The sequence below is a fragment of the Rana temporaria genome, chromosome 2 (genome assembly GCF_905171775.1).
Source record: "Rana temporaria chromosome 2, aRanTem1.1, whole genome shotgun sequence".
In the NCBI taxonomy this organism is placed as follows: domain Eukaryota; kingdom Metazoa; phylum Chordata; class Amphibia; order Anura; family Ranidae; genus Rana; species Rana temporaria.
In genome coordinates this window covers 179,648,895-179,660,986 of record NC_053490.1, presented here as the reverse complement: position 1 = coordinate 179,660,986, position 12,092 = coordinate 179,648,895, and positions in this window count along the sequence as shown.

Here is a 12,092-nt window from a genome sequence, read left to right as displayed (position 1 = left end):
AAGAGCATTTATCCTAATAACTGATGGGCATATGAACCAGATTGAGCACCCCAATACACTCTAGGATAGATAGTCAATATTGCTTCATATAGCGATACCATGAACCAAAGCAGTGATTGCCAGGAGGAAGCTAATTTACAGTGAGGGGTTGAGCAAGGCTAACAAAAGTTGAACAACATGCTTATATGAGATTATTACTAGGTACCATTTTAAAACTGCCTTGGGATTACATTTGCTTATCCTAGCCTAATTTTAAAAGCACACCTCATTTTGACGTCTCTGTCATTAAGTCAGCACAGCTCTCTGAATCACTGATTGCCTTCCAGTACAGACAATAACTGCAGTGAAAGAGGAGCATGTGAAATGACCAGCCTGAAGACATTGCAAAAAGGTATGAATTTTTTTTTACATAAAATAAATGTTGGGGTTCCTTTAGGGGAGAGGACAAGAACTGAGGAGGAAAGTCCTGAGTCCTGAGTTCAGCTTTAACCGCTTCAGCCTCAGAGATTTTACAACCTTCCTGACCAGAGCACTTTTTACAATTTGGCACTACGTTGCTTTAACTGACAATTGCACAGTCATGCGATGTTGTACCCAAAATAAATTTACGTCTTTTTTTCCCCACAAATAGAGCTTTCTTTTGATGGTATTTGATTACCTCTGCGGTTTTTATTTTTTGTGCTATAAACAAAAGAAGAGCAACAATTTTGAAAAAAAAAACACAATAGGTTTGATTTACTAAAGGCAAATAGACTGTGAAATGTTGAAAGTGCAGTTGCACTCTGCAAATGCAGTTGCTCCAGAGCTTAGTAAATGAGTTAAAGCTTCACTTTACTTTCTTTTTTTCTCCTCCCCGGGTTTAATTTTATCCTATGCTTTATGACTAGTTCACTGAGCACAAATCTCTATAAATTAGTATAATGGCTCCCTTAAATGTTCTTACCTTAAACGTTCAAGGTCTAAATGTTCCACAAAACAAACTAAAGTCTTTTAATCTTTGTCTTCCTCTAAAGCACACATAGGGGTTGATTTACAAAAGGCAAATCCACTCTGCACTACACGTGCACTTGGAAGTGCAGTCACTGTAGATCTGAGGGGTAGATCTGAAATGAGGGGAAGATCTGCTGATTTTATCATCCAATCATGTGCAAGCAAAAATGCTATTTTTTATTTTCCTTGCATGTCCTCCTTGGATCTACAGCAACTGTATTTCCAAGTGCACTTGTAGTGCAAAGTGGATTTGTCTTTAGTAAATAAACCCCTCAGTGTGCCACCAGGAAACCAACTTTACTGAAAATTTACACCTAAATATTTTGGTACATTGTATCCCCAAGTTATTACTGCTTCAGCTAAAACTAAGCAAAGGGGAGTACTAATTGCATTTCATAGATCTACACCTTTTTCTCTCCAGACTGAGATCAAAGACCCTGAAGGTCGTTATCTTATCCTTACAGGGCATCTGTGTGATATCCCGAACACAGTGGTATCCTACTATGCAAATAAATAGAAATCCATCGTCCTTTCTCTCTCACTTGTTTCAAGTTATTGATTCACATAAAATGGGCACACTCCACTCTGTGGAGATTTGAACCAAATTATTTATCCTTATAGACAAATCACCTACTCCTTTCGCATCTAACCCTCAATCTCGAATGTTTCAAAGACTCTTACAGAGACACTCCCTACTAGATTCATGGTGAGAAATCAACCCCACCAAACGCCAATACTCCTTCTATTCCCATCCACACAAATCCTTTTCACGTATCGACCACATTCTAATTTCAATAAGTATGTCCCTGGAATTGCTTACATCAACTGTCTTACCCTTTACATGGACTGCCCATTCTGCAATAATTTCATCCTTCGCCTCCCTCCTACCATAAAAATATGACCCCACATGGTGTATCAATGACTCAACCATATCTCATCCATCACACTCTATTGATTTAGAAATAGCCATAAAAGAATATCTGAAAAACAATAAAACTCCTGACATATCTCCATTAACTTTATGGGAAGCTCACAAACCCGTTCTACATGGAACATGTTTACGCCAAGCATCATATCTTAAAAGAGAAAAGCAGAAACTACAACTAAAATTAGAAACAAACTTTAATACAAGTCATGCAAACTTTCAAACTAATCCAACCCCTGCAACTAAATCTCATCTAGATGAAACTAGACTAAATCTTGACCTCTTTCTATCTGACTCAGCTGACAAAACTTTAAGTAACTCCAAACATAAATTATATATGAAATCTAATAAGCCTGGCACTCTTTTGGCTCGAGCTCTTAAAAACGTAACCCTCCTGGCGGTATCGGTCAGGGATTCCCTTGCTAGATGCACAAAGAGGTGACTTACCTTTTCCCTGCAATCCAGCAATGTCTTTCCCCAGTGCACAGCGGCCGGATGTCTGCCCGATGCACTGTGTTCCTCTGATTCCCTTCCCTGCGAGCGTTGCGACGCAGAGGGGCAGAACAGGGGGGGACAGCGCGAAATTCAAACAGTATAAGTAGAAACATAGTAAAAACACACTGATACAATTGGATTAAAATTAAAAATAATATACAGTGACCTTTGATTGCCCCCAGTGCTTTCTCCAGTGCCCTTGTCTGCAGATTTACTGTACCTGTGCCTGTAAACTGCACAGCGATCATGGCTACCTCAAAATCGCTATGCGACCTGCTGCAAAACAGCGATAGCGATACGGAATCACTTGCAGAGGAGCTGAGTGACAGCGACGCGTGGGAAAGTTCGTCATCAGACGCAGAATGTGATATGAGCGACGATCCTGCGACTTTGCCCAGCGATGTGCGGACTTGGTGCGCAATTGATTGCGGTGCGGAGCACGTATTGCCCCCAAGATTTCCATTTACAGGAGCACCTGGGATAAAAGTGGACGTTGAGGATGACAATCCCCTGGAATACCTCCAACTTTTTTTGACCGCTGAAGTGATCGCCAAAATAGTTTTGGAGACGAATCAATACCAGGAACAACAAGCTGCTACCCATCAGCGATTTTCAAGGTTCAGAAAATGGGAGCCTATAACCAGCGACGACATCTGGAAGTTTATGGGCCTCATAATTTTACAGGGAATGGTGGGGAAAGCCCTGCAAAAATGGTATTAGACAACTAATAAATTATTGGCCACACCTTTTTTTGGAACCGCCATGTCGGAGTACAGATTTTCATTGATCATAAAGTATTTGCACTTTGAATACGATGGGAGGTGTGGACAGGGCTGACCAGGCCATGACCTTTTACCCAGCGATGAGGAAGCAGCAGAAAAAGTACTATAAAAAACATTTCCCACATCTTTTGGAACAATGCCTCTGGAATGCCTTCATCCTGATGAAAAAAAAAGTGACAGGTCTATGGTCCATGCAGACTTTGTGTGGAAGGTGGCAGAACTAATCTTTCTGAAGCACCAAACGCCAACGGCGGCAAACCGATCTGGACGTCGGGCTGCTGGTGTTGTGAACCCTGAACGACTGACATGTCGTCATTTTTTGGACCACATTCCACCCACTGAAAAAAAAACAGCACCCACAAGGATGTGTGTGGTTTGCTGCTCTAAACGCGACGACAACGGAAGAAAAATACATAAAGAAACGCGTTTCTATTGTCCCGACTGCGACATTGGACTTTGCGCTGTACCTTGCTTTAAACATTTTCATACCCGAGACGTTTACTGAATAATGATTTTGCACCCTTGTTTGACCCCCCAAAAAATCAGAGTTTCTGAATATATTATTTGTTAAGATTTATTGAATAAAAAGTATTGTTATTATTAAATTATTATTTGTTATTATTTATTATATTATAATTTATGATTTTGTGTTTCAAACTTTATCATAGTCTACTAGACTCTGGTTTGGACAGATTTAGGTGAGTTATTCCTAATGCTGCGTACACACGGTCGTTTTTCGGCATGTGTGGGCTTCACAACGTTTTTCGGCTTCTGAAAAACGACAAAAAAAAAAATCGAACATGCTGCATTTTTTCATTGTCGTTTTTCCAAATGTCGTTTTTCGTGTTGTAAAAAATAATCGTGTGTGGGCAAAAACGACGTTTTAAACCCACGCATGCCCAGAAGCAAGTTATGAGACGGGAGCGCTCGTTCAGGTAAAACTGCCATTCATAATGGAGTAAGCGCATTCATCGTGCTGTAACAGACAAAAAAGCGTGAATCGTCTTTTACTAACAAGGAATCAGCTAAAAGCAGCCCAAACGCGAATAGAACTTCCCCTTTAAAGTGCCACCACACGTGTTGTACAAACAAATAAGGTGCAGCGCTAAATATATGTGAATTGATATACAAGACTGTAAAACAAATCTAGTAATGGATAATCATAACACCAAAAGTCCTCAAAAGTCCGTAAATAAAAACAGGAAAAAAACAAGTTGCCTTGGAATAGTGAAGTCCCATGAGGTATGCAAAATCAATTAATCTAACAAAAAGTGACTTGACGTTGAAAACATGAAGTGAAGGTCTATAGTGAATCCACCACCAAAGTAAATGGAGGCTTACCAGAATGTGTGGACCCAATTAAGCTTATACTTAGTGGGTCATATAGGCTTATAAAGTGATGGTATCCTGATTTCAGAGGTATCTTTAGATGACAAGCAGGAAGGAGATTTCCAATGCGATGCAGTGTAAATGTACCAGAAGAAAGGATTATCCCAATAATCAGCCAATGATGATAAGGGCTTGAGCCCATATAATCAAATCAAAAACTCAACATGTGGAAAAGGATAAAAGAGAAAACGAAAATGCACATAGTGTAAAACTGTATATAAAAGTTTACTAGGCAGTAAAAAGATATGAAGTTTACACTCACATTTCAGCAGACAAAATCAGGCATATAATCATAAAAGCAGTAGGATCAGCGGGTCCCGACGCGTTTCGATCACTAGATCGTCATCTGGGGTGCTGCCCTACTGCACAGAGAACCCAAATATATAGATGTGTCCCCCCATACCTCAATAATGGATCCAGGTGGAAATTGCATGGTAGGATAGCGTCGGCGTGTGCTCCAAGCCTCACAGTGGAGGGAGAGCTCCAGTATGTCAGGTGACCTGCTGTACAGCAAGTCCGTCCCCTATTGTGTCAATGCTAACACATTAACGTTGGCGTGCGCTCCAAGCCTCAATGCGGATGTGAAGCCGGAGCGCAACTTTGGACGTCACGCTGCCTATCTCCACACGCAGAGTACATCAGATTCACTATACGCCCGAATGGTCAGCAATGGACGCAGCAAAATGAATGTGCATCAGTGTGTAGAGGGAGAAGTTTAACTCACCACTGAGGCGAACGCCTCAGTAATAAAAAAGATGACACTACATAGTACTGACCAATAAATAGAGCCAATAATAAACAGTCTGTCTCGGTACCGAACGAGATAAAAACAGGAGGCAAGGGGGTGGCCAAAATAGCTATAACTGCATAACAATTATGCAAAATAAATTAAAAAATATTTGTTATAAAATAACAAGAGACCACTGAGAAGTAGTCTACTTGTAATGGACAAAAACCCCAAAAGATCAGTGTCCACCAACCATAAAAGAGGCATCTACCAAAATAAAAAATGATGGTGTATATTAAACTGTTTGTTAAACAGAACAACGAACACTCAATCATATAAAAGGAAAATAAAAATCTACTGTGATGAGACAATAGAATATGGGAATAAATAAAAAAAGGGAAATGTAGATAATAAAGGGGGAAGGGGGAGGAGGGATAGAAAAAGATTGAGGAGCCATCATTGGATATGAAGGTGCATTACAACAACTTGTTAAGATTGATTAATACATGCATTTATGTCCCACTCGACATTCAGGCCGTGTGGGACATACGTGCGTAATTCGTAAATCCAATACGCTTGAAGACGAGACACCCCTCTAGTCTTAGCCCCTCCCCTCCAGGGTGGTACGTACTTGTCAATGATTAAAAACTGGGAACGTTTTGGGTTACGATCATGGCATTCCCTATAATGTCTAGGGACTGTATGCTTAGTACATTAACCAATAATTTTCGTAACATGTTCACCTACCCGTACGGAAAAGGTACGTATGGTACGACCAACGGATTGTCTTCCACACGGGCAGGTGATAAGGTAAACAATGTGCGTTGTCGCACATGTACAAAATGATTTAATAGGATATTGGCGACCTGTGCTAGTAGATCTGAATTCCAGCGTTTTAGACTTCCCATTGGTGTTATGAAGACAAACACTGCATTTCTTGCAAGGATAATAACCCTTCATATCCTGTTGTACGTCACCGCGCTTTGTTCATCATTTTTCAAAAATGATGGTGTGTGGGCAACATCGTTTTTAATAATGAAGTTGGAAAAACATCGTTTTTTGAACATGCTGAAAAATTAAAAAATGTTTCATGCTGAAAAACGACCGTGTGTACGCGGCATAAGAATTACAGGCCTGCAATCTAAAACGCCACATTTACATTCAAAATAATGGTACCGCTTTCAGCACCTAAAATCTGAAAGAATCATACTGCCAGGGAGGTTAAACAGCCCATTTAAGCCAATCCCACTAAAAATGACCCATAACACTTATACTAGCAATCCAGAAAAGATCCTACAAACCTTTCACAAACATCTTAAATCTATGTACAATGCGGAAGAATCATTTGACCAACCCTCTGCAGAAACATTTTTTTCATTAATTAAATTCCCAACTATCCCTTCAAATCAACAGGAAAATCTTGAAAGGCCTATTACTTCCACAGAAGTTGAACTAGCTATAAAATCCCTTAAGCTGAATAAAAGACCAGGCCCGGATGTTTTTTCCGCCCTTTATTATAAAAAAATTCTCCCATCTTTTTGCACCAATGCTGTCAGACACTTTTACTTTGCTTCTTAATAGTCAATCTTTTCACCCTGAAACCTAAAGCCCTGTACACAAGATCAGTCCATCCAATGAGAATGGTCTAAAGGACCATTCTCATCGGTTAACCGATGAAGCTGACTGATGGTCTGATGTGCCTACACACCATAGGTTAAATAACCGATCGCGTCAGAACGTGGACACGTAAACCACGTACAATGTCACTATAAAGGGGAAGACCAAAGCCTTAGGCGCCACCCTTGCCTCTGCTTTTGCTGATTCCGTGTTACTGCGTGTTAGTGAAAGTTTGGTTAGAGCCGATTTGCGTTTTTCAGTCTCCGTGCTTTGCAGATCATATTCTCGGGTTCAGTTTGTTCTTGTGGGTTCGTATTTGTCATTCAGTGCTTGCGGTCGGGTCGTTTCTGTTTTGCAGAGCCTTCCTGACCGCTCGTATCTGTTTTTCAAGTGCGTTCTTTACAGGTCTTGCTGGATTTGGGGTGCTTTCTGTTTCAAGTGCGTTCTGACCAGCCGACTGGTTTGAAGCCATGTTGGAGGTGCGTTCTCATGCTCGAGTTCGTGCTGCCTATGGGCTGTCTTCTGCAGTTCCTAATGTTGCTCGATCTGTGGCTGGGAACAGGAGGAGATCATGGGCCAAGAATTGGTTGCGCCAGCGTGACCAATTCTCTCATATGCCTCTGCTTAGGGAAATCCAAGAGAATAATCCTTAGGACTTCAGGAACTTTCTCCGTATGACGGACCCCGTTTTCCACCGTCTATTGTATCTTCTGTCCCCCTTTATAACGAGGCAGGACACTGCCATCACGGCCGAGCAGAGGCTTATTGCCACGTTGCGGTACCTGGCGACTGGGAGGAGCCTGCAGGACCTCAAGTTCTCAACAGGCATCACTCCCCAGGAGCTTGGGATCATCATACCGGAGACGTGTTCTGCCATCATACAAGTCATGCAGGAGGAGTATATTAAGGTAAGTTTCCTCCTTTAACATCACAATCTATGTCTTTAATGTATGCTAATGTATTATATTTCTTGCATTTTTCCCTAATTACCATGATTGTAATATGCTGTGAATGTCCCATTTGTCCCCATGCATGTTGTCAGCTTTCAATGCTCCTTTTTTGGCCTACATCAGGCATATGCAATTAGCGGACCTCCAGCTGTTGCAGGACTACAAGTCCCATGAGGCATAGCAAGACTCTGACAGCCACAAACATGACACCCAGAGGCATGATGGGACTTGTAGTTTTGCAATAGCTGGAGGTCCACTAATTGCATATACCTGGCCTACATGCATCTTTCCCTTCACTATCCTGTCCAGCATGCTATCCTAGGCCCAAACACACCTAGCCTAGTTTGTTTACAACCTGATTTTTGTCTGCTCCATTGTAGTCCTGCCCCCACCCTTAAAATGTGTCCCAATGTTTTTTTTTCTCATTCAATTTAGACAGAGTGCTACCTGTTTTTATTTTCAGGGCCTATACTCAGCTAGCCCCCCTAAAAAGGTTTAATGGCCCATCAGAGGGGTGAGGAGTCTGATAAGTGGGCCTTTTTTTTTGCCATGAAATACTCACTCCAATAATAAATGTTATACTGATGTTGCACAAGGATGTTTTTTTGTATTGTGATTGCAATGTTTATGTGCCAAAGTACTAATTGTATTTTTTTGTTTGTCCCCACAGTTTCCCTCCACGCCACAGGAATGGCAGACTGTGGCTTCCCACTTTGCCCAGCGGTGTGACTTTCCAAACTGCGGAGGGGCAATAGACAGGAAACACGTCCGCATAGTGTCGCCACCCCGTTCGGGGTCGTGCTATTATAACTACAAAGGTTTTCATAGTATCGTGTTGATTGCAGTGGTGTCGGCACAGTACGAATTGTTGTATGTGGACGTGGGGAAGAACGGCCGGCTGTCTAATGGGGGAGTGTTCGCGCAGACGGAGTTTGCCAATCGTCTACAGTCTGGTGGTCTGGTACTGCCACGGGATGAAGACAATTTGAGGGACTTTTTGTTTTTCTCGCGGATGAAGCTTTCGGGCTTGGACCTCACCTCATGCGGCCTTTTCCCCAGAGGACCCTCACCCCGGAGAGGAGGGTTTTCAATTTTCGGCTGGCCAGAGCCCGGAGGGTAGTCGAGAATGCCTTCAGGATACTCGCCAGCCGGTTCCGCCTGTTCCAGACAGCGATACATTTGGCGGAATATAAACTGAACACAGTTGTTTTTGCCTGTTGCATTTTGCACAATTTTTTACGCAGGCACTCCCAGTCGTACCTAACCAACATTGGTGCTGAGGCAGGACTACCCTCAGATACCTTTCCTGGCTTGGACACTGGTCGAACTGGCTTGGCCCCCAATCTGCTCGTGAGGCACGCAAAAAAATATGTTGAGTACTTCGTGGGTAGGGGGGCCATTGCTATGCCAGACCATATTTCTTTCTAATTAGGCCCCCAAAAGAAAGAAATATTATTTAATAAATAATTTGACCATTGGAATTACAGTTGTTTGTCATTCTTGCTTTGGTGTCTTTTATCTGTCTCCCTGGTTCTCCAACTAGTGCACTTCTATTGCCAAATGTATTTCTCTGTTTTATTAGTAAATAACCACAATTGCACAGTAATCACTCACTTTTTTAAATCTCCAAACTGGTATTGAGCATAGAAAGAAGAAGCCACTCAGTTGTTTTGTGTGTTTTTATTCTGTGCACAACTTGTGCATTTTTGGTAATTTTCAGGTATCCGTTTTTTTTTTTATGTTGTACGAAAACCAGGCTTTTTTCAAAAAAGGAACTATCTACAAACAATGGAACTTACAAAGTTCAACCTTATTAGAAACACATGTGATGGGGTAATGTCACCCCGAAAGAAGCCAACATTTGAGGATGCACACATTTGGAGCGGAAAAATGGGGATTTCTATCCTGATCCCATGCCAAATGTCAACATGTGCTATCTGCCATCATGGGAGATCAATGGAGGTGTTTTGGGGGTGCAAACCCTTCCTCTCACCAACTTGAGTAGTGAGGAAGGGGTTGCACCCACAAAGCACAGACAATCGATATCCTGTGATGGCAGATTATCATATGCAAATTGATGTGCAAAACATAACCTTGAAAATTGTTTGGGGGGGGGGGGTCAGTCTACTATTCGGCCCATCATGTCAAGGATGTTCTTATATTTTTGCTCAATGACATTCATCCTATTCCTCATAATGTCCATTTCAGTACTGCATTCCATTATTTCTTGGATGACGATTTGGGCACTAGCACTGGAGAAAGGTGTCCTAGCAGATGCTGTGATACCACCATGTTCATCCCCTAAAAAATACAAAAGGGTTTATTAGAAATGTGCAGGCCTACCTACATCTCTTTAACCCTGTGAAGCTGGGGTGACAGACACTGACCTGTTGTGCTGATAATCTCCACCTCTCCATCTTTCACACATCCTTCTTCCATCTCTCCTTCTTCCACCTCTCTTTCTTCAACCTCTCTTTCTTTCACAACTCCTTCTTCCACATCCACCTCCTCCACATGCTGAGGTTGGTGGGGTTTTTCTGGTCTGTGCCTCCTTGCCTCCTCAGAATGGTGTCCTCTTCTTTGCCCTAATAAAAGGAAACAAAAGGTATACTCAGCACACAGATATTTGAGGGCAGAAATAGCAAACATTGCTTCGAAGTGCGGTACAATTGTCTGTTTGGGATCCTTCCTAAAAACATCACATTTGTTTTTCTGAGTTACCCCAAGCTGGACTAATGACGCTTTTTGTCAAAGTGACACACATGGATGCACCCCCAAAGTATCATTTGTGGGAGACCCTAATAAATATAAATATGGGGGACACACAGGTGCTCCTGAGTCCAGATGTGTAAACAGCTGCTTATGATCACTGTGTGAATGAATCCGGTTTGCCTTTCACATTCAATAAGGTTGAACAAACACATCATCTTGACAACAATGTTTATAAACATTGTTTTACGCCAAATAGGCATGACCACGTGTGCTTTTCCTGGATCTGCGGAAAACATCGGATTTTGGAGGAACGATGTTTACTACGAACTGAAAATAATACACTTTGCCAACTTGTAAACAGAAATTTGACATCTTCAATAGTACAACCAGGCCAAACAAGCACATGGAGAAAAACATGGCGAAAAATACAAAAGTCAATTGCACCAAACACATGAAAATTACCTACTTTTGTCAATAATTTTCTTGATCTTCCTATATTGCTCTGGCTCCCGCAATTTCAAGTCAGACCACCTTTTTCGGAGCTGCTCCTTGGACCTCCAGACCCCAAAATACTCATAAAGTGCCCACCAGTGCCGCCTTATCAGTGCCCATCAATGCAGTCCATTGGTGGCCATCAGTGCAACCCATCAGTGCCCATCACTGCAGCCTCATCAGCATACATTAATGAAGGAGAAAACTTACCTGTTTGCAATATTTTATAACAAAATATAAAACAGTTTTGTATATTTTTTTTTATTCAGTCTTTTAACATTTTTTTTACAAAAAATAAAAACCGCAGAGGTGATCAAATACCTAAAAAAAAAAGCTCTATTTGTGGGGAAAAAAAATAAAATTTCATTTGGGTACAGTGTTGTATGACTGCACAATTGTCATTCAAAGAGTGAGGCCCCGTACACACGACCGAGTTTCTCGGCAGAATTCAGCCAGAAACTCGATCGGAGACGCATTCTGCCGAGAAACCCGGTCGTGTGTACACTTTTGGCCGAGGAAGCCGACGAGGAACTCGTTGAGCCAAATAGAGAGCATGTTCTCTATTTCCTCGTTAGGCAATGGGGAAACTTGGCTCGCCGAGATCCTCGGCAGCTTCACAAGGAACTCGACGAGCAAAACGATGTGTTTTGCCCGTCGAGTTCCTCGGACGTGTGTACGGGGCCTGAGAGCACTGAAAGCTGAAAATTGGTCTGGGCAGAGTGTGGGGGGTTTAAGTGCCCAGCAAGCAAGTGGTTAATAACCACATGCGGCTTAAAGGCATTAACCAACCTTTTAATTTCAAGGATTGGTGTCACCCTCAAAATCTATTGTGGTCTTTTGGGATCCACTTTGTGAATATTCATTTAAAGTTGTAGGACCTCCCTAATTAGACATTTATCAGTGTCCATTTGTTGGGTTTACAGTAAAGCGTGATTGGATACCAGTACTGATTCTCCCTCTCTGAATCGGAGTGCTCATCTGCAACAAAAGCAATTGAGTACTGCCGGAAATAT